This window comes from Triturus cristatus, chromosome 12 (assembly GCF_964204655.1).
Source record: "Triturus cristatus chromosome 12, aTriCri1.1, whole genome shotgun sequence".
Lineage (NCBI taxonomy): Eukaryota > Metazoa > Chordata > Amphibia > Caudata > Salamandridae > Triturus > Triturus cristatus.
Window position 1 is genome coordinate 727,303,886 of NC_140595.1, and position 22,014 is coordinate 727,325,899.

Consider the following 22,014-nt stretch of genomic DNA (forward strand, 5'->3'; position numbering starts at 1 on the left):
CACAACAGTAACTAAAACGAATTTACTCACTTGTTTCCAAGAACTGTCCCAGGACTGAATCTAGGATCCAGTCCTGGATTTAGAAAAGTAATCCTGAAAGTAATTAATTGCATATAACTTAAAATTCCCATTGAGCTCAATGTATTATTGTGATTCAAATTGTGTTGCCTATTGCAATAAACTGTAACTATGACCTGCAAAAGTCAATTGCCTATTGCAAAGTATTTAACTAAAGCATCTCATTCTGAGAAAGTATATTTTGATACCTATTGTTGGTTCTAAAATAAAACAACAATATCTTTTGTATGCAAACCAATGGCCTAGAGTTCAGTTCTTGAGTGTGTGAGACCATTTGCTGACTGAGTGTGTACAACAAATGTTTTACACTGTACTCTGATACTGCCTTACTGCTCGGCAAGCTACCACTTTAGAGAGTAAGGTTATATCTAACTTTAGCCTCTGCCAAACCTCTGGGGACTGGGGACTCTGTGCACACTGTACCTATTTGGGAACAGTATATACAGAGCCACTTTCTCACAGTAGTGATAAAGTGATTAGAGTCCTAAGGCCAACATAAAGATACAGCAAAACGTGAGGTGAAAAGCAAAAAGGTTGCTGGTAGGCCACCTTAAGGATGCCAGGTCTAACAAAAACTGAACTAAGGATAACATGAGTAAAACATCAGGTTTCTCTACTGCATTTGGTGAGACAAGTGGGCCTTCTTTTATCTTCCATTCAAGCAATCTTTGACAGACCCCTTTATTATAGAGCTTTTCAAGGATTAAAGATAAGGCACTTACAAAGGAGTCCCAAATACTCAGAGATGGTTGACTTCTGTAATATGGGTCGTAGACTAAAAGCAGCGCAAAAACAGAGTGCAACAGGGTCCAAAAAACTTGAGTGCCACAAGAGAGTTTGAATGCAAGCGTATCCTTTTACAGATCCAGAGATATACTCATGCAATTTTTGTTTTTAGGACAGAACGTGCATGATGAAAAAAACATTGTTTTTAAAAAGCGCATTGCAGAATATCAGTACTTTGATGTGGGAAAACTTCAAAACATTCAAACAAAATATTTGTAGGCAGCTTACAGCAAGGTGTTGTGGCCGAGTGGTTAAGGCGATGGACTAGAAATCCATTGGGGTATCCCCGCGCAGGTTCGAATCCTGCCAACAACGAGAATCTTTTTATTATCGGCTACAATTTCAGAAGTTAACCTTTAGTATTTCTTCCATTTCAGTTTTATAAATAGGTGGCTTATTTTTGTGTCACTATTGCCTCTCCACATATTTGTTATCGCTACCTCTTTCATGTCTTTGCTACACCTCATTCCTACTTTAGCACTGGTGTAAACGCTTCAAATTATTATACGGTTGCTCTCTCATTCATACCTGCGCATGCACTTGAAAGTTACTTTACCAATAAAAGACGCAAAGAGAGAAATAGAACAAAAGTGCTGGCTGGATTGGCAAACACACTTCATAAAACTGCATTTTCTTTTTTATTCTCCCCCGTGTTACATGCTTAACCTCCCCATGTGTAATTTCTCTTAACCTGCTGTCCCAGGAAGAGAATTTCTTCTACAGGCTCTTTCTGTGTTTTTTTCCCTAGTCTGTCTTTCCCATTTCTTAGCTGTGTAACTGTTCCTTTACGCGCTCTATTTAAACGCCATCAATCTCATTTGAGCTCCTTGCTCCCGCTTCTGTTTTCTCCACCTCTCATACTGCCAGTTCTCTCTTTCTCTGTGGTTGGTGGCTACTTTCCTGAGCTTCCGAAGCCACGTGGTTCCTGCCTCTTGTTGTCAGACTTGAATTGGAAAAGAAACCATATTAACAAGCCTTTACCACTCACACACGGCCGAAGTTTATACTTTAATTCAGTGAGCTAAGAAAAGCGTGTTGTGGGTCCCCTACGAGCCATGGTGCTTGCTTCATCATGATTTGGCACCAGTCATTAGCCGCAGCTCTGCTAATGAGCCACTGAGGTCAGTTTCAATATTTACTCAAAAACATAACCATGCAGCCCACCCCTCAACTGTGTATTTATCTTGCTTTTCTGCTGTTCGTGTGATTAGCTGGGAGGAGCTCACGGCGACATCCTCCCTATAAAAGTGTAGATGGATCACTCTCTAACTCTTTCTTGCTTCACATACAAATGGCTTGAAAGGTGCAGGGAAGATGCAGGTCTAATAGACAGAATAGAAGGTCTGTGCCAGGTGGGTTTCTCTGCATTGGTGTCCCATCACAGGTCCGCAAGTGTAATGTGTGATCTTTGACTCCTGGCATTTCACAAGCAGGCGGCCAGGAAACGGTTTCAGCCTATCAACCACTGAGGAGACGCAGCCTCTGAATGAGGAATGAGGAAGCAATGAATACATCCAGCCTATCACAGGAACAGCCCTGAGTGTTCCGAATTATAAATTCTCCATGTCACTGTATGTCGTTGAGCCCAAGTAGCTCGCCGTGATCGTATAGTGGTTAGTACTCTGCGTTGTGGCCGCAGCAACCTCGGTTCGAATCCGAGTCACGGCATTGTGGTTGGCAATGTCACGGCAGTTGGGTGTTAATTTTACAGAATTAGCAAATGTACCAGTGGTTTTTGTAAAATGTCTATTAAAAACAGATCCTTTCAAATATTTAAACCATCTAACAACAAATGATTTAAACTCGCATGATTATAAGCTGTAGCTATAATGTATTTACTTACATAAATTATCGTTCTTGAACCTATTGGGGGTGGAGGGGGAGCGGAGATCACCCCCCAGGTGCAGTTGAGTGACCTGTGTTGTGGCTCTCTAGAGGGAAGGCACACATTTTGCTGTCACCCAGCCCAATCCAGACGTGAATTGGGGCCAGGTTTCAGGCAAATAGAGCAGTAAGTGCAGAGAAATGTTCACTCTCTAAAAGTGGCATTTCTAAAATAGTAAAGTTAAATCCAACCTCACCAGTAAGTAGGATTTTCAATAAATAAATAAAGCTACTCCTCTCCGATATGGAATTACCAAATTAAAAGTATAGGGGAATACACAGAGCTAACCTATGAGAGGGGTAGACCTCACAGTAGTGAAAAATGAAATAGACTGTTTGGTACTTACAGGACACGCGAACCACCAAAGTTCATAGCTTATTTTTTACTTACATAGCATCATGCACCTAGGACTACCTAGGGCCTACCTTAGGTGTAAATTATATGTAATAAAAGGGGAGTTTAAGGCTTGGCAAGTAGGCTGGGACTCCCCTGGGAGACCCCTGAGTCTATGCCCAGAACCATAACTCTGCCAGTCGAGTACTTACCTAAAAGCCGATAACGCACTTTTCTTCCATAGGCTAACATTGAGTGGTTTCACTTGGAAATTCTTCTAAGTGGTGTGGAGTTTTGGAACTTTAAAATATTCATCTAAAATCAGCCGAACAACGAATTCTGATTTACTCACCTGTTATCAGGAGAGACCTCAGTGCTGCATCTTGGAGCTCGGTACTGACCCTGAAAAGTAATTTTAACCGTACTTACCAGTAACACGAATTTCCTTCCATGGGATATCATTGCCTGCTTTTTGCTGAAAATTTTCTAAGTGTCGATTTTTGAAACTTACAAATATTCTTTAAAAATCGTACCAACTGTGAAAACGTAATTGTTTACCTGTTTTAGATAGATGTCCCAGTACTGAGCCTAGGAGCCCAGCACTGGATTACAAAAGTAACGAGAACGTACTTTACCCGTAACTTGAATTTTCTTCCATTGGAAACCATTGACTGTTTTTCTGTGAAATTTCTTCTAAGTGTCGATTTTGCAAACATGTAAATATTCCTTAAAAATCGCCTGTATAACTTAAACGCAGTTTCTCAACTGCTTACAGGTGGTACAGTAGTGCTGGATCTAGGATCCAACACTGACCTAGAAAAAGTAACCATAATCCCACTTACCTGCTAAGTGAATTTCCTTCCATAGGATAACGTTGGTATTTTGATCAGCAAAAGTGTCTAAGTGTCAACTTTTAAAATAGCAAAATATTGCTTAAAAATCACAACAGTAACTAAAACGAATTTACTCACTTGTTTCCAAGAACTGTCCCAGGACTGAATCTAGGATCCAGTCCTGGATTTAGAAAAGTAATCCTGAAAGTAATTAATTGCATATAACTTAAAATTCCCATTGAGCTCAATGTATTATTGTGATTCAAATTGTGTTGCCTATTGCAATAAACTGTAACTATGACCTGCAAAAGTCAATTGCCTATTGCAAAGTATTTAACTAAAGCATCTCATTCTGAGAAAGTATATTTTGATACCTATTGTTGGTTCTAAAATAAAACAACAATATCTTTTGTATGCAAACCAATGGCCTAGAGTTCAGTTCTTGAGTGTGTGAGACCATTTGCTGACTGAGTGTGTACAACAAATGTTTTACACTGTACTCTGATACTGCCTTACTGCTCGGCAAGCTACCACTTTAGAGAGTAAGGTTATATCTAACTTTAGCCTCTGCCAAACCTCTGGGGACTGGGGACTCTGTGCACACTGTACCTATTTGGGAACAGTATATACAGAGCCACTTTCTCACAGTAGTGATAAAGTGATTAGAGTCCTAAGGCCAACATAAAGATACAGCAAAACGTGAGGTGAAAAGCAAAAAGGTTGCTGGTAGGCCACCTTAAGGATGCCAGGTCTAACAAAAACTGAACTAAGGATAACATGAGTAAAACATCAGGTTTCTCTACTGCATTTGGTGAGACAAGTGGGCCTTCTTTTATCTTCCATTCAAGCAATCTTTGACAGACCCCTTTATTATAGAGCTTTTCAAGGATTAAAGATAAGGCACTTACAAAGGAGTCCCAAATACTCAGAGATGGTTGACTTCTGTAATATGGGTCGTAGACTAAAAGCAGCGCAAAAACAGAGTGCAACAGGGTCCAAAAAACTTGAGTGCCACAAGAGAGTTTGAATGCAAGCGTATCCTTTTACAGATCCAGAGATATACTCATGCAATTTTTGTTTTTAGGACAGAACGTGCATGATGAAAAAAACATTGTTTTTAAAAAGCGCATTGCAGAATATCAGTACTTTGATGTGGGAAAACTTCAAAACTTTCAAACAAAATATTTGTAGGCAGCTTACAGCAAGTTGTTGTGGGCGAGTGGTTAAGGCGATGGACTAGAAATCCATTGGGGTATCCCCGCGCAGGTTCGAATCCTGCCAACAGCGAGAAGCTTTTTATTATCGGCTACAATTTCAGAAGTTAACCTTTAGTATTTCTTCCATTTCAGTTTTATAAATAGGTGGCTTATTTTTGTGTCACTATTGCCTCTCCACATATTTGTTATCGCTACCTCTTTCATGTCTTTGCTACACCTCATTCCTACTTTAGCACTGGTGTAAACGCTTCAAATTATTATACGGTTGCTCTCTCATTCATACCTGCGCATGCACTTGAAAGTTACTTTACCAATAAAAGACGCAAAGAGAGAAATAGAACAAAAGTGCTGGCTGGATTGGCAAACACACTTCATAAAACTGCATTTTCTTTTTTATTCTCCCCCGTGTTACATGCTTAACCTCCAAATGTGTAATTTCTCTTAACCTGCTGTCCCAGGAAGAGAATTTCATCTACAGGCTCTTTCTGTGTTTTTTTCCCTAGTCTGTCTTTCCCATTTCTTAGCTGTGTAACTGTTCCTTTACGCGCTCTATTTAAACGCCATCAATCTCATTTGAGCTCCTTGCTCCCGCTTCTGTTTTCTCCACCTCTCATACTGCCAGTTCTCTCTTTCTCTGTGGTTGGTGGCTACTTTCCTGAGCTTCCGAAGCCACGTGGTTCCTGCCTCTTGTTGTCAGACTTGAATTGGAAAAGAAACCATATTAACAAGCCTTTACCACTCACACACGGCCGAAGTTTATACTTTAATTCAGTGAGCTAAGAAAAGCGTGTTGTGGGTCCCCTACGAGCCATGGTGCTTGCTTCATCATGATTTGGCACCAGTCATTAGCCGCAGCTCTGCTAATGAGCCACTGAGGTCAGTTTCAATATTTACTCAAAAACATAACCATGCAGCCCACCCCTCAACTGTGTATTTATCTTGCTTTTCTGCTGTTCGTTTGATTAGCTGGGAGGAGCTCACTGCGACATCCTCCCTATAAAAGTGTAGATGGATCACTCTCTAACTCTTTCTTGCTTCACATACAAATGGCTTGAAAGGTGCAGGGAAGATGCAGGTCTAATAGACAGAATAGAAGGTCTGTGCCAGGTGGGTTTCTCTGCATTGGTGTCCCATCACAGGTCCGCAAGTGTAATGTGTGATCTTTGACTCCTGGCATTTCACAAGCAGGCGGCCAGGAAACGGTTTCAGCCTATCAACCACTGAGGAGACGCAGCCTCTGAATGAGGAATGAGGAAGCAATGAATACATCCAGCCTATCACAGGAACAGCCCTGAGTGTTCCGAATTATAAATTCTCCATGTCACTGTATGTCGTTGAGCCCAAGTAGCTCGCCGTGATCGTATAGTGGTTAGTACTCTGCGTTGTGGCCGCAGCAACCTCGGTTCGAATCCGAGTCACGGCATTGTGGTTGGCAATGTCACGGCAGTTGGGTGTTAATTTTACAGAATTAGCAAATGTACCAGTGGTTTTTGTAAAATGTCTATTAAAAACAGATCCTTTCAAATATTTAAACCATCTAACAACAAATGATTTAAACTCGCATGATTATAAGCTGTAGCTATAATGTATTTACTTACATAAATTATCGTTCTTGAACCTATTGGGGGTGGAGGGGGAGCGGAGATCACCCCCCAGGTGCAGTTGAGTGACCTGTGTTGTGGCTCTCTAGAGGGAAGGCACACATTTTGCTGTCACCCAGCCCAATCCAGACGTGAATTGGGGCCAGGTTTCAGGCAAATAGAGCAGTAAGTGCAGAGAAATGTTCACTCTCTAAAAGTGGCATTTCTAAAATAGTAAAGTTAAATCCAACCTCACCAGTAAGTAGGATTTTCAATAAATAAATAAAGCTACTCCTCTCCGATATGGAATTACCAAATTAAAAGTATAGGGGAATACACAGAGCTAACCTATGAGAGGGGTAGACCTCACAGTAGTGAAAAATGAAATAGACTGTTTGGTACTTACAGGACACGCGAACCACCAAAGTTCATAGCTTATTTTTTACTTACATAGCATCATGCACCTAGGACTACCTAGGGCCTACCTTAGGTGTAAATTATATGTAATAAAAGGGGAGTTTAAGGCTTGGCAAGTAGGCTGGGACTCCCCTGGGAGACCCCTGAGTCTATGCCCAGAACCATAACTCTGCCAGTCGAGTACTTACCTAAAAGCCGATAACTCACTTTTCTTCCATAGGCTAACATTGAGTGGTTTCACTTGGAAATTCTTCTAAGTGGTGTGGAGTTTTGGAACTTTAAAATATTCATCTAAAATCAGCCGAACAACGAATTCTGATTTACTCACCTGTTATCAGGAGAGACCTCAGTGCTGCATCTTGGAGCTCGGTACTGACCCTGAAAAGTAATTTTAACCGTACTTACCAGTAACACGAATTTCCTTCCATGGGATATCATTGCCTGCTTTTTGCTGAAAATTTTCTAAGTGTCGATTTTTGAAACTTACAAATATTCTTTAAAAATCGTACCAATTGTGAAAACGTAATTGTTTACCTGTTTTAGATAGATGTCCCAGTACTGAGCCTAGGAGCCCAGCACTGGATTACAAAAGTAACGAGAACGTACTTTACCCGTAACTTGAATTTTCTTCCATTGGAAACCATTGACTGTTTTTCTGTGAAATTTCTTCTAAGTGTCGATTTTGCAAACATGTAAATATTCCTTAAAAATCGCCTGTATAACTTAAACGCAGTTTCTCAACTGCTTACAGGTGGTACAGTAGTGCTGGATCTAGGATCCAACACTGACCTAGAAAAAGTAACCATAATCCCACTTACCTGCTAAGTGAATTTCCTTCCATAGGATAACGTTGGTATTTTGATCAGCAAAAGTGTCTAAGTGTCAACTTTTAAAATAGCAAAATATTGCTTAAAAATCACAACAGTAACTAAAACGAATTTACTCACTTGTTTCCAAGAACTGTCCCAGGACTGAATCTAGGATCCAGTCCTGGATTTAGAAAAGTAATCCTGAAAGTAATTAATTGCATATAACTTAAAATTCCCATTGAGCTCAATGTATTATTGTGATTCAAATTGTGTTGCCTATTGCAATAAACTGTAACTATGACCTGCAAAAGTCAATTGCCTATTGCAAAGTATTTAACTAAAGCATCTCATTCTGAGAAAGTATATTTTGATACCTATTGTTGGTTCTAAAATAAAACAACAATATCTTTTGTATGCAAACCAATGGCCTAGAGTTCAGTTCTTGAGTGTGTGAGACCATTTGCTGACTGAGTGTGTACAACAAATGTTTTACACTGTACTCTGATACTGCCTTACTGCTCGGCAAGCTACCACTTTAGAGAGTAAGGTTATATCTAACTTTAGCCTCTGCCAAACCTCTGGGGACTGGGGACTCTGTGCACACTGTACCTATTTGGGAACAGTATATACAGAGCCACTTTCTCACAGTAGTGATAAAGTGATTAGAGTCCTAAGGCCAACATAAAGATACAGCAAAACGTGAGGTGAAAAGCAAAAAGGTTGCTGGTAGGCCACCTTAAGGATGCCAGGTCTAACAAAAACTGAACTAAGGATAACATGAGTAAAACATCAGGTTTCTCTACTGCATTTGGTGAGACAAGTGGGCCTTCTTTTATCTTCCATTCAAGCAATCTTTGACAGACCCCTTTATTATAGAGCTTTTCAAGGATTAAAGATAAGGCACTTACAAAGGAGTCCCAAATACTCAGAGATGGTTGACTTCTGTAATATGGGTCGTAGACTAAAAGCAGCGCAAAAACAGAGTGCAACAGGGTCCAAAAAACTTGAGTGCCACAAGAGAGTTTGAATGCAAGCGTATCCTTTTACAGATCCAGAGATATACTCATGCAATTTTTGTTTTTAGGACAGAACGTGCATGATGAAAAAAACATTGTTTTTAAAAAGCGCATTGCAGAATATCAGTACTTTGATGTGGGAAAACTTCAAAACATTCAAACAAAATATTTGTAGGCAGCTTACAGCAAGGTGTTGTGGCCGAGTGGTTAAGGCGATGGACTAGAAATCCATTGGGGTATCCCCGCGCAGGTTCGAATCCTGCCAACAACGAGAATCTTTTTATTATCGGCTACAATTTCAGAAGTTAACCTTTAGTATTTCTTCCATTTCAGTTTTATAAATAGGTGGCTTATTTTTGTGTCACTATTGCCTCTCCACATATTTGTTATCGCTACCTCTTTCATGTCTTTGCTACACCTCATTCCTACTTTAGCACTGGTGTAAACGCTTCAAATTATTATACGGTTGCTCTCTCATTCATACCTGCGCATGCACTTGAAAGTTACTTTACCAATAAAAGACGCAAAGAGAGAAATAGAACAAAAGTGCTGGCTGGATTGGCAAACACACTTCATAAAACTGCATTTTCTTTTTTATTCTCCCCCGTGTTACATGCTTAACCTCCCCATGTGTAATTTCTCTTAACCTGCTGTCCCAGGAAGAGAATTTCTTCTACAGGCTCTTTCTGTGTTTTTTTCCCTAGTCTGTCTTTCCCATTTCTTAGCTGTGTAACTGTTCCTTTACGCGCTCTATTTAAACGCCATCAATCTCATTTGAGCTCCTTGCTCCCGCTTCTGTTTTCTCCACCTCTCATACTGCCAGTTCTCTCTTTCTCTGTGGTTGGTGGCTACTTTCCTGAGCTTCCGAAGCCACGTGGTTCCTGCCTCTTGTTGTCAGACTTGAATTGGAAAAGAAACCATATTAACAAGCCTTTACCACTCACACACGGCCGAAGTTTATACTTTAATTCAGTGAGCTAAGAAAAGCGTGTTGTGGGTCCCCTACGAGCCATGGTGCTTGCTTCATCATGATTTGGCACCAGTCATTAGCCGCAGCTCTGCTAATGAGCCACTGAGGTCAGTTTCAATATTTACTCAAAAACATAACCATGCAGCCCACCCCTCAACTGTGTATTTATCTTGCTTTTCTGCTGTTCGTGTGATTAGCTGGGAGGAGCTCACGGCGACATCCTCCCTATAAAAGTGTAGATGGATCACTCTCTAACTCTTTCTTGCTTCACATACAAATGGCTTGAAAGGTGCAGGGAAGATGCAGGTCTAATAGACAGAATAGAAGGTCTGTGCCAGGTGGGTTTCTCTGCATTGGTGTCCCATCACAGGTCCGCAAGTGTAATGTGTGATCTTTGACTCCTGGCATTTCACAAGCAGGCGGCCAGGAAACGGTTTCAGCCTATCAACCACTGAGGAGACGCAGCCTCTGAATGAGGAATGAGGAAGCAATGAATACATCCAGCCTATCACAGGAACAGCCCTGAGTGTTCCGAATTATAAATTCTCCATGTCACTGTATGTCGTTGAGCCCAAGTAGCTCGCCGTGATTGTATAGTGGTTAGTACTCTGCGTTGTGGCCGCAGCAACCTCGGTTCGAATCCGAGTCACGGCATTGTGGTTGGCAATGTCACGGCAGTTGGGTGTTAATTTTACAGAATTAGCAAATGTACCAGTGGTTTTTGTAAAATGTCTATTAAAAACAGATCCTTTCAAATATTTAAACCATCTAACAACAAATGATTTAAACTCGCATGATTATAAGCTGTAGCTATAATGTATTTACTTACATAAATTATCGTTCTTGAACCTATTGGGGGTGGAGGGGGAGCGGAGATCACCCCCCAGGTGCAGTTGAGTGACCTGTGTTGTGGCTCTCTAGAGGGAAGGCACACATTTTGCTGTCACCCAGCCCAATCCAGACGTGAATTGGGGCCAGGTTTCAGGCAAATAGAGCAGTAAGTGCAGAGAAATGTTCACTCTCTAAAAGTGGCATTTCTAAAATAGTAAAGTTAAATCCAACCTCACCAGTAAGTAGGATTTTCAATAAATAAATAAAGCTACTCCTCTCCGATATGGAATTACCAAATTAAAAGTATAGGGGAATACACAGAGCTAACCTATGAGAGGGGTAGACCTCACAGTAGTGAAAAATGAAATAGACTGTTTGGTACTTACAGGACACGCGAACCACCAAAGTTCATAGCTTATTTTTTACTTACATAGCATCATGCACCTAGGACTACCTAGGGCCTACCTTAGGTGTAAATTATATGTAATAAAAGGGGAGTTTAAGGCTTGGCAAGTAGGCTGGGACTCCCCTGGGAGACCCCTGAGTCTATGCCCAGAACCATAACTCTGCCAGTCGAGTACTTACCTAAAAGCCGATAACTCACTTTTCTTCCATAGGCTAACATTGAGTGGTTTCACTTGGAAATTCTTCTAAGTGGTGTGGAGTTTTGGAACTTTAAAATATTCATCTAAAATCAGCCGAACAACGAATTCTGATTTACTCACCTGTTATCAGGAGAGACCTCAGTGCTGCATCTTGGAGCTCGGTACTGACCCTGAAAAGTAATTTTAACCGTACTTACCAGTAACACGAATTTCCTTCCATGGGATATCATTGCCTGCTTTTTGCTGAAAATTTTCTAAGTGTCGATTTTTGAAACTTACAAATATTCTTTAAAAATCGTACCAACTGTGAAAACGTAATTGTTTACCTGTTTTAGATAGATGTCCCAGTACTGAGCCTAGGAGCCCAGCACTGGATTACAAAAGTAACGAGAACGTACTTTACCCGTAACTTGAATTTTCTTCCATTGGAAACCATTGACTGTTTTTCTGTGAAATTTCTTCTAAGTGTCGATTTTGCAAACATGTAAATATTCCTTAAAAATCGCCTGTATAACTTAAACGCAGTTTCTCAACTGCTTACAGGTGGTACAGTAGTGCTGGATCTAGGATCCAACACTGACCTAGAAAAAGTAACCATAATCCCACTTACCTGCTAAGTGAATTTCCTTCCATAGGATAACGTTGGTATTTTGATCAGCAAAAGTGTCTAAGTGTCAACTTTTAAAATAGCAAAATATTGCTTAAAAATCACAACAGTAACTAAAACGAATTTACTCACTTGTTTCCAAGAACTGTCCCAGGACTGAATCTAGGATCCAGTCCTGGATTTAGAAAAGTAATCCTGAAAGTAATTAATTGCATATAACTTAAAATTCCCATTGAGCTCAATGTATTATTGTGATTCAAATTGTGTTGCCTATTGCAATAAACTGTAACTATGACCTGCAAAAGTCAATTGCCTATTGCAAAGTATTTAACTAAAGCATCTCATTCTGAGAAAGTATATTTTGATACCTATTGTTGGTTCTAAAATAAAACAACAATATCTTTTGTATGCAAACCAATGGCCTAGAGTTCAGTTCTTGAGTGTGTGAGACCATTTGCTGACTGAGTGTGTACAACAAATGTTTTACACTGTACTCTGATACTGCCTTACTGCTCGGCAAGCTACCACTTTAGAGAGTAAGGTTATATCTAACTTTAGCCTCTGCCAAACCTCTGGGGACTGGGGACTCTGTGCACACTGTACCTATTTGGGAACAGTATATACAGAGCCACTTTCTCACAGTAGTGATAAAGTGATTAGAGTCCTAAGGCCAACATAAAGATACAGCAAAACGTGAGGTGAAAAGCAAAAAGGTTGCTGGTAGGCCACCTTAAGGATGCCAGGTCTAACAAAAACTGAACTAAGGATAACATGAGTAAAACATCAGGTTTCTCTACTGCATTTGGTGAGACAAGTGGGCCTTCTTTTATCTTCCATTCAAGCAATCTTTGACAGACCCCTTTATTATAGAGCTTTTCAAGGATTAAAGATAAGGCACTTACAAAGGAGTCCCAAATACTCAGAGATGGTTGACTTCTGTAATATGGGTCGTAGACTAAAAGCAGCGCAAAAACAGAGTGCAACAGGGTCCAAAAAACTTGAGTGCCACAAGAGAGTTTGAATGCAAGCGTATCCTTTTACAGATCCAGAGATATACTCATGCAATTTTTGTTTTTAGGACAGAACGTGCATGATGAAAAAAACATTGTTTTTAAAAAGCGCATTGCAGAATATCAGTACTTTGATGTGGGAAAACTTCAAAACATTCAAACAAAATATTTGTAAGCAGCTTACAGCAAGGTGTTGTGGCCGAGTGGTTAAGGCGATGGACTAGAAATCCATTGGGGTATCCCCGCGCAGGTTCGAATCCTGCCAACAACGAGAATCTTTTTATTATCGGCTACAATTTCAGAAGTTAACCTTTAGTATTTCTTCCATTTCAGTTTTATAAATAGGTGGCTTATTTTTGTGTCACTATTGCCTCTCCACATATTTGTTATCGCTACCTCTTTCATGTCTTTGCTACACCTCATTCCTACTTTAGCACTGGTGTAAACGCTTCAAATTATTATACGGTTGCTCTCTCATTCATACCTGCGCATGCACTTGAAAGTTACTTTACCAATAAAAGACGCAAAGAGAGAAATAGAACAAAAGTGCTGGCTGGATTGGCAAACACACTTCATAAAACTGCATTTTCTTTTTTATTCTCCCCCGTGTTACATGCTTAACCTCCCCATGTGTAATTTCTCTTAACCTGCTGTCCCAGGAAGAGAATTTCTTCTACAGGCTCTTTCTGTGTTTTTTTCCCTAGTCTGTCTTTCCCATTTCTTAGCTGTGTAACTGTTCCTTTACGCGCTCTATTTAAACGCCATCAATCTCATTTGAGCTCCTTGCTCCCGCTTCTGTTTTCTCCACCTCTCATACTGCCAGTTCTCTCTTTCTCTGTGGTTGGTGGCTACTTTCCTGAGCTTCCGAAGCCACGTGGTTCCTGCCTCTTGTTGTCAGACTTGAATTGGAAAAGGAACCATATTAACAAGCCTTTACCACTCACACACGGCGGAAGTTTATACTTTAATTCAGTGAGCTAAGAAAAGCGTGTTGTGGGTCCCCTACGAGCCATGGTGCTTGCTTCATCATGATTTGGCACCAGTCATTAGCCGCAGCTCTGCTAATGAGCCACTGAGGTCAGTTTCAATATTTACTCAAAAACATAACCATGCAGCCCACCCCTCAACTGTGTATTTATCTTGCTTTTCTGCTGTTCGTGTGATTAGCTGGGAGGAGCTCACGGCGACATCCTCCCTATAAAAGTGTAGATGGATCACTCTCTAACTCTTTCTTGCTTCACATACAAATGGCTTGAAAGGTGCAGGGAAGATGCAGGTCTAATAGACAGAATAGAAGGTCTGTGCCAGGTGGGTTTCTCTGCATTGGTGTCCCATCACAGGTCCGCAAGTGTAATGTGTGATCTTTGACTCCTGGCATTTCACAAGCAGGCGGCCAGGAAACGGTTTCAGCCTATCAACCACTGAGGAGACGCAGCCTCTGAATGAGGAATGAGGAAGCAATGAATACATCCAGCCTATCACAGGAACAGCCCTGAGTGTTCCGAATTATAAATTCTCCATGTCACTGTATGTCGTTGAGCCCAAGTAGCTCGCCGTGATCGTATAGTGGTTAGTACTCTGCGTTGTGGCCGCAGCAACCTCGGTTCGAATCCGAGTCACGGCATTGTGGTTGGCAATGTCACGGCAGTTGGGTGTTAATTTTACAGAATTAGCAAATGTACCAGTGGTTTTTGTAAAATGTCTATTAAAAACAGATCCTTTCAAATATTTAAACCATCTAACAACAAATGATTTAAACTTGCATGATTATAAGCTGTAGCTATAATGTATTTACTTACATAAATTATCGTTCTTGAACCTATTGGGGGTGGAGGGGGAGCGGAGATCACCCCCCAGGTGCAGTTGAGTGACCTGTGTTGTGGCTCTCTAGAGGGAAGACACACATTTTGCTGTCACCCAGCCCAATCCAGACGTGTATTGGGGCCAGGTTTCAGGCAAATAGAGCAGTAAGTGCAGAGAAATGTTCACTCTCTAAAAGTGGCATTTCTAAAATAGTAAAGTTAAATCCAACCTCACCAGTAAGTAGGATTTTCAATAAATAAATAAAGCTACTCCTCTCCGATATGGAATTACCAAATTAAAAGTATAGGGGAAAACACAGAGCTAACCTATGAGAGGGGTAGACCTCACAGTAGTGAAAAATGAAATAGACTGTTTGGTACTTACAGGACACGCGAACCACCAAAGTACATATCTTATTTTTTACTTACATAGCATCATGCACCTAGGACTACCTAGGGCCTACCTTAGGTGTAAATTATATGTAATAAAAGGGGAGTTTAAGGCTTGGCAAGTAGGCTGGGACTCCCCTGGGAGACCCCTGAGTCTATGCCCAGAACCATAACTCTGCCAGTCGAGTACTTACCTAAAAGCCGATAACTCACTTTTCTTCCATAGGCTAACATTGAGTGGTTTCACGTGGAAATTCTTCTAAGTGGTGTGGAGTTTTGGAACTTTAAAATATTCATCTAAAATCAGCCGAACAACGAATTCTGATTTACTCACCTGTTATCAGGAGAGACCTCAGTGCTGCATCTTGGAGCTCGGTACTGACCCTGAAAAGTAATTTTAACCGTACTTACCAGTAACTCGAATTTCCTTCCATGGGATATCATTGCCTGCTTTTTGCTGAAAATTTTCTAAGTGTCGATTTTTGAAACTTACAAATATTCTTTAAAAATCGTACCAACTGTGAAAACGTAATTGTTTACCTGTTTTAGATAGATGTCCCAGTACTGAGCCTAGGAGCCCAGCACTGGATTACAAAAGTAACGAGAACGTACTTTACCCGTAACTTGAATTTTCTTCCATAGGAAACAATTGACTGTTTTTCTGTGAAATTTCTTCTAAGTGTCGATTTTGCAAACATGTAAATATTCCTTAAAAATCGCCTGTATAACTTAAACGCAGTTTCTCAACTGCTTACAGGTGGTACAGTAGTGCTGGATCTAGGATCCAACACTGACCTAGAAAAAGTAACCATAATCCCACTTACCTGCTAAGTGAATTTCCTTCCATAGGATAACGTTGGTATTTTGATCAGCAAAAGTTTCTAAGTGTCAACTTTTAAAATAGCAAAATATTGCTTAAAAATCCCAACAGTAACTAAAACGAATTTACTCACTTGTTTCCAAGAACTGTCCCAGGACTGAATCTAGGATCCAGTCCTGGATTTAGAAAAGTAATCCTGAAAGTAATTAATTGCATATAACTTAAAATTCCCATTGAGCTCAATGTATTATTGTGATTCAAATTGTGTTGCCTATTGCAATAAACTGTAACTATGACCTGCAAAAGTCAATTGCCTATTGCAAAGTATTTAACTAAAGCATCTCATTCTGAGAAAGTATATTTTGATACCTATTGTTGGTTCTAAAATGAAACAACAATATCTTTTGTATGCAAACCAATGGCCTAGAGTTCAGTTCTTGAGTGTGTGAGACCATTTGCTGACTGAGTGTGTACAACAAATGTTTTACACTGTACTCTGATACTGCCTTACTGCTCGGCAAGCTACCACTTTAGAGAGTAAGGTTATATCTAACTTTAGCCTCTGCCAAACCTCTGGGGACTGGGGACTCTGTGCACACTGTACCTATTTGGGAACAGTATATACAGAGCCACTTTCTCACAGTAGTGATAAAGTGATTAGAGTCCTAAGGCCAACATAAAGATACAGCAAAACGTGAGTTGAAAATCAAAAAGGTTGCTGGTAGGCCACCTTAAGGATGCCAGGTCTAACAAAAACTGAACTAAGGATAACATGAGTAAAACATCAGGTTTCTCTACTGCATTTGGTGAGACAAGTGGGCCTTCTTTTATCTTCCATTCAAGCAATCTTTGACAGACCCCTTTATTATAGAGCTTTTCAAGGATTAAAGATAAGGCACTTACAAAGGAGTCCCAAATACTCAGAGATGGTTGACTTCTGTAATATGGGTTGTAGACTAAAAGCAGCGCAAAAACAGAGTGCAACAGGGTCCAAAAAACTTGAGTGCCACAAGAGAGTTTGAATGCAAGCGTATCCTTTTACAGATCCAGAGATATACTCATGCAATTTTTGTTTTTAGGACAGAACGTGCATGATGAAAAAAACATTGTTTTTAAAAAGCGCATTGCAGAATATCAGTACTTTGATGTGGGAAAACTTCAAAACTTTCAAACAAAATATTTGTACGCAGCTTACAGCAAGTTGTTGTGGCCGAGTGGTTAAGGCGATGGACTAGAAATCCATTGGGGTATCCCCGCGCAGGTTCGAATCCTGCCAACAACGAGAATCTTTTTATTATCGGCTACAATTTCAGAAGTTAACCTTTAGTATTTCTTCCATTTCAGTTTTATAAATAGGTGGCTTATTTTTGTGTCACTATTGCCTCTCCACATATTTGTTATCGCTACCTCTTTCATGTCTTTGCTACACCTCATTCCTACTTTAGCACTGGTGTAAACGCTTCAAATTATTATACGGTTGCTCTCTCATTCATACCTGCGCATGCACTTGAAAGTTACTTTACCAATAAAAGACGCAAAGAGAGAAATAGAACAAAAGTGCTGGCTGGATTGGCAAACACACTTCATAAAACTGCATTTTCTTTTTTATTCTCCCCCGTGTTACATGCTTAACCTCCCCATGTGTAATTTCTCTTAACCTGCTGTCCCAGGAAGAGAATTTCATCTACAGGCTCTTTCTGTGTTTTTTTCCCTAGTCTGTCTTTCCCATTTCTTAGCTGTGTAACTGTTCCTTTACACGCTCTATTTAAACGCCATCAATCTCATTTGAGCTCCTTGCTCCCGCTTCTGTTTTCTCCACCTCTCATACTGCCAGTTCTCTCTTTCTCTGTGGTTGGTGGCTACTTTCCTGAGCTTCCGAAGCCACGTGGTTCCTGCCTCTTGTTGTCAGACTTGAATTGGAAAAGGAACCATATTAACAAGCCTTTACCACTCACACACGGCGGAAGTTTATACTTTAATTCAGTGAGCTAAGAAAAGCGTGTTGTGGGTCCCCTACGAGCCATGGTGCTTGCTTCATCATGATTTGGCACCAGTCATTAGCCGCAGCTCTGCTAATGAGCCACTGAGGTCAGTTTCAATATTTACTCAAAAACATAACCATGCAGCCCACCCCTCAACTGTGTATTTATCTTGCTTTTCTGCTGTTCGTGTGATTAGCTGGGAGGAGCTCACGGCGACATCCTCCCTATAAAAGTGTAGATGGATCACTCTCTAACTCTTTCTTGCTTCACATACAAATGGCTTGAAAGGTGCAGGGAAGATGCAGGTCTAATAGACAGAATAGAAGGTCTGTGCCAGGTGGGTTTCTCTGCATTGGTGTCCCATCACAGGTCCGCAAGTGTAATGTGTGATCTTTGACTCCTAGCATTTCACAAGCAGGCGGCCAGGAAACGGTTTCAGCCTATCAACCACTGAGGAGACGCAGCCTCTGAATGAGGAATGAGGAAGCAATGAATACATCCAGCCTATCACAGGAACAGCCCTGAGTGTTCCGAATTATAAATTCTCCATGTCACTGTATGTCGTTGAGCCCAAGTAGCTATCCGTGATCGTATAGTGGTTAGTACTCTGCGTTGTGGCCGCAGCAACCTCGGTTCGAATCTGAGTCACGGCATTGTGGTTGGCCATGTCACGGCAGTTGGGTGTTAATTTTACAGTATTAGCAAATGTACCAGTGGTTTTTGTAAAATGTCTCTTAAAAACAGATCCTTTCAAATATTTAAACCATCTAACAACAAATGATTTAAACTCGCATGATTATAAGCTGTAGCTATAATGTATTTACTTACATAAATTATCGTTCTTGAACCTATTGGGGGTGGAGGGGGAGCGGAGATCACCCCCCAGGTGCAGTTGAGTGACCTGTGTTGTGGCTCTCTAGAGGGAAGGCACACATTTTGCTGTCACCCAGCCCAATCCAGACGTGTATTGGGGCCAGGTTTCAGGCAAATAGAGCAGTAAGTGCAGAGAAATGTTCACTCTCTAAAAGTGGCATTTCTAAAATAGTAAAGTTAAATCCAACCTCACCAGTAAGTAGGATTTTCAATAAATAAATAAAGCTACTCCTCTCCGATATGGAATTACCAAATTAAAAGTATAGGGGAATACACAGAGCTAACCTATGAGAGGGGTAGACCTCACAGTAGTGAAAAATGAAATAGACTGTTTGGTACTTACAGGACACGCGAACCACCAAAGTACATAGCTTATTTTTTACTTACATAGCATCATGCACCTAGGACTACCTAGGGCCTACCTTAGGTGTAAATTATATGTAATAAAAGGGGAGTTTAAGGCTTGGCAAGTAGGCTGGGACTCCCCTGGGAGACCCTGAGTCTATGCCCAGAACCATAACTCTGCCAGTCGAGTACTTACCTAAAAGCCGATAACTCACTTTTCTTCCATAGGCTAACATTGAGTGGTTTCACTTGGAAATTCTTCTAAGTGGTGTGGAGTTTTGGAACTTTAAAATATTCATCTAAAATCAGCCGAACAACGAATTCTGATTTACTTACCTGTTATCAGGAGAGACCTCAGTGCTGCATCTTGGAGCTCGGTACTGACCCTGAAAAGTAATTTTAACCGTACTTACCAGTAACTCGAATTTCCTTCCATGGGATATCATTGCCTGCTTTTTGCTGAAAATTTTCTAAGTGTCGATTTTTGAAACTTACAAATATTCTTTAAAAATCGTACCAACTGTGAAAACGTAATTGTTTACCTGTTTTAGATAGATGTCCCAGTACTGAGCCTAGGAGCCCAGCACTGGATTACAAAAGTAACGAGAACGTACTTTACCCGTAACTTGAATTTTCTTCCATAGGAAACCATTGACTGTTTTTCTGTGAAATTTCTTCTAAGTGTCGATTTTGCAAACATGTAAATATTCCTTAAAAATCGCCTGTATAACTTAAACGCAGTTTCTCAACTGCTTACAGGTGGTACAGTAGTGCTGGATCTAGGATCCAACACTGACCTAGAAAAAGTAACCATAATCCCACTTACCTGCTAAGTGAATTTCCTTCCATAGGATAACGTTGGTATTTTGATCAGCAAAAGTTTCTAAGTGTCAACTTTTAAAATAGCAAAATATTGCTTAAAAATCACAACAGTAACTAAAACGAATTTACTCACTTGTTTCCAAGAACTGTCCCAGGACTGAATCTAGGATCCAGTCCTGGATTTAGAAAAGTAATCCTGAAAGTAATTAATTGCATATAACTTAAAATTCCCATTGAGCTCAATGTATTATTGTGATTCAAATTGTGTTGCCTATTGCAATAAACTGTAACTATGACCTGCAAAAGTCAATTGCCTATTGCAAAGTATTTAACTAAAGCATCTCATTCTGAGAAAGTATATTTTGATACCTATTGTTGGTTCTAAAATAAAACAACAATATCTTTTGTATGCAAACCAATGGCCTAGAGTTCAGTTCTTGAGTGTGTGAGACCATTTGCTGACTGAGTGTGTACAACAAATGTTTTACACTGTACTCTGATACTGCCTTACTGCTCGGCAAGCTACCACTTTAGAGAGTAAGGTTATATCTAACTTTAGCCTCTGCCAAACCTCTGGGGACTGGGGACTCTGTGCACACTGTACCTATTTGGGAACAGTATATACAGAGCCACTTTCTCACAGTAGTGATAAAGTGATTAGAGTCCTAAGGCCAACATAAAGATACAGCAAAACGTGAGGTGAAAAGCAAAAAGGTTGCTGGTAGGCCACCTTAAGGATGCCAGGTCTAACAAAAACTGAACTAAGGATAACATGAGTAAAACATCAGGTTTCTCTACTGCATTTGGTGAGACAAGTGGGCCTTCATTTATCTTCCATTCAAGCAATCTTTGACAGACCCCTTTATTATAGAGCTTTTCAAGGATTAAAGATAAGGCACTTACAAAGGAGTCCCAAATACTCAGAGATGGTTGACTTCTGTAATATGGGTCGTAGACTAAAAGCAGCGCAAAAACAGAGTGCAACAGGGTCCAAAAAACTTGAGTGCCACAAGAGAGTTTGAATGCAAGCGTATCCTTTTACAGATCCAGAGATATACTTATGCAATTTTTGTTTTTAGGACAGAACGTGCATGATGAAAAAAACATTGTTTTTAAAAAGCGCATTGCAGAATATCAGTACTTTGATGTGGGAAAACTTCAAACCTTTCAAACAAAATATTTGTAGGCAGCTTACAGCAAGTTGTTGTGGCCGTGTGGTTAAGGCGATGGACTAGAAATCCATTGGGGTATCCCCACGCAGGTTCGAATCCTGCCAACAACGAGAATCTTTTTATTATCGGCTACAATTTCAGAAGTTAACCTTTAGTATTTCTTCCATTTCAGTTTTATAAATAGGTGGCTTATTTTTGTGTCACTATTGCCTCTCCACATATTTGTTATCGCTACCTCTTTCATGTCTTTGCTACACCTCATTCCTACTTTAGCACTGGTGTAAACGCTTCAAATTATTATACGGTTGCTCTCTCATTCATACCTGCGCATGCACTTGAAAGTTACTTTACCAATAAAAGACGCAAAGAGAGAAATAGAACAAAAGTGCTGGCTGGATTGGCAAACACACTTCATAAAACTGCATTTTCTTTTTTATTCTCCCCCGTGTTACATGCTTAACCTCCCCATGTGTAATTTCTCTTAACCTGCTGTCCCAGGAAGAGAATTTCATCTACAGGCTCTTTCTGTGTTTTTTTCCCTAGTCTGTCTTTCCCATTTCTTAGCTGTGTAACTGTTCCTTTACGCGCTCTATTTAAACGCCATCAATCTCATTTGAGCTCCTTGCTCCCGCTTCTGTTTTCTCCACCTCTCATACTGCCAGTTCTCTCTTTCTCTGTGGTTGGTGGCTACTTTCCTGAGCTTCCGAAGCCACGTGGTTCCTGCCTCTTGTTGTCAAACTTGAATTGGAAAAGGAACCATATTAACAAGCCTTTACCACTCACACACGGCGGAAGTTTATACTTTAATTTAGTGAGCTAAGAAAAGCGTGT

General features: G+C 40.4%; 10 non-coding genes across 10 annotated transcripts; all 10 read left to right on the forward strand.

Annotated features, from left to right (window-relative positions):
- The first annotated feature begins 1,097 nt into the window (after nt 1-1,097).
- TRNAS-AGA (transfer RNA serine (anticodon AGA)) lies at nt 1,098-1,179 on the forward strand. Its single transcript has one exon. It is a non-coding gene; the product is annotated as a tRNA-Ser (tRNA).
- Nucleotides 1,180-2,460: 1,281 nt separating this feature from the next.
- Nucleotides 2,461-2,532, forward strand: TRNAH-GUG (transfer RNA histidin (anticodon GUG)). Its single transcript has one exon. It is a non-coding gene; the product is annotated as a tRNA-His (tRNA).
- Nucleotides 2,533-5,120: 2,588 nt separating this feature from the next.
- TRNAS-AGA (transfer RNA serine (anticodon AGA)) lies at nt 5,121-5,202 on the forward strand. Its single transcript has one exon. It is a non-coding gene; the product is annotated as a tRNA-Ser (tRNA).
- Nucleotides 5,203-6,483: 1,281 nt separating this feature from the next.
- On the forward strand, nt 6,484-6,555 carry TRNAH-GUG (transfer RNA histidin (anticodon GUG)). Its single transcript has one exon. It is a non-coding gene; the product is annotated as a tRNA-His (tRNA).
- Nucleotides 6,556-9,143: 2,588 nt separating this feature from the next.
- Nucleotides 9,144-9,225, forward strand: TRNAS-AGA (transfer RNA serine (anticodon AGA)). Its single transcript has one exon. It is a non-coding gene; the product is annotated as a tRNA-Ser (tRNA).
- Nucleotides 9,226-10,506: 1,281 nt separating this feature from the next.
- TRNAH-GUG (transfer RNA histidin (anticodon GUG)) lies at nt 10,507-10,578 on the forward strand. The gene has a single exon. It is a non-coding gene; the product is annotated as a tRNA-His (tRNA).
- A 2,588-nt stretch (nt 10,579-13,166) lies between these two features.
- Nucleotides 13,167-13,248, forward strand: TRNAS-AGA (transfer RNA serine (anticodon AGA)). Its single transcript has one exon. It is a non-coding gene; the product is annotated as a tRNA-Ser (tRNA).
- A 1,281-nt stretch (nt 13,249-14,529) lies between these two features.
- On the forward strand, nt 14,530-14,601 carry TRNAH-GUG (transfer RNA histidin (anticodon GUG)). The gene has a single exon. It is a non-coding gene; the product is annotated as a tRNA-His (tRNA).
- A 2,588-nt stretch (nt 14,602-17,189) lies between these two features.
- On the forward strand, nt 17,190-17,271 carry TRNAS-AGA (transfer RNA serine (anticodon AGA)). The gene has a single exon. It is a non-coding gene; the product is annotated as a tRNA-Ser (tRNA).
- A 3,940-nt stretch (nt 17,272-21,211) lies between these two features.
- Nucleotides 21,212-21,293, forward strand: TRNAS-AGA (transfer RNA serine (anticodon AGA)). Its single transcript has one exon. It is a non-coding gene; the product is annotated as a tRNA-Ser (tRNA).
- The last annotated feature ends 721 nt before the right edge of the window (nt 21,294-22,014 follow it).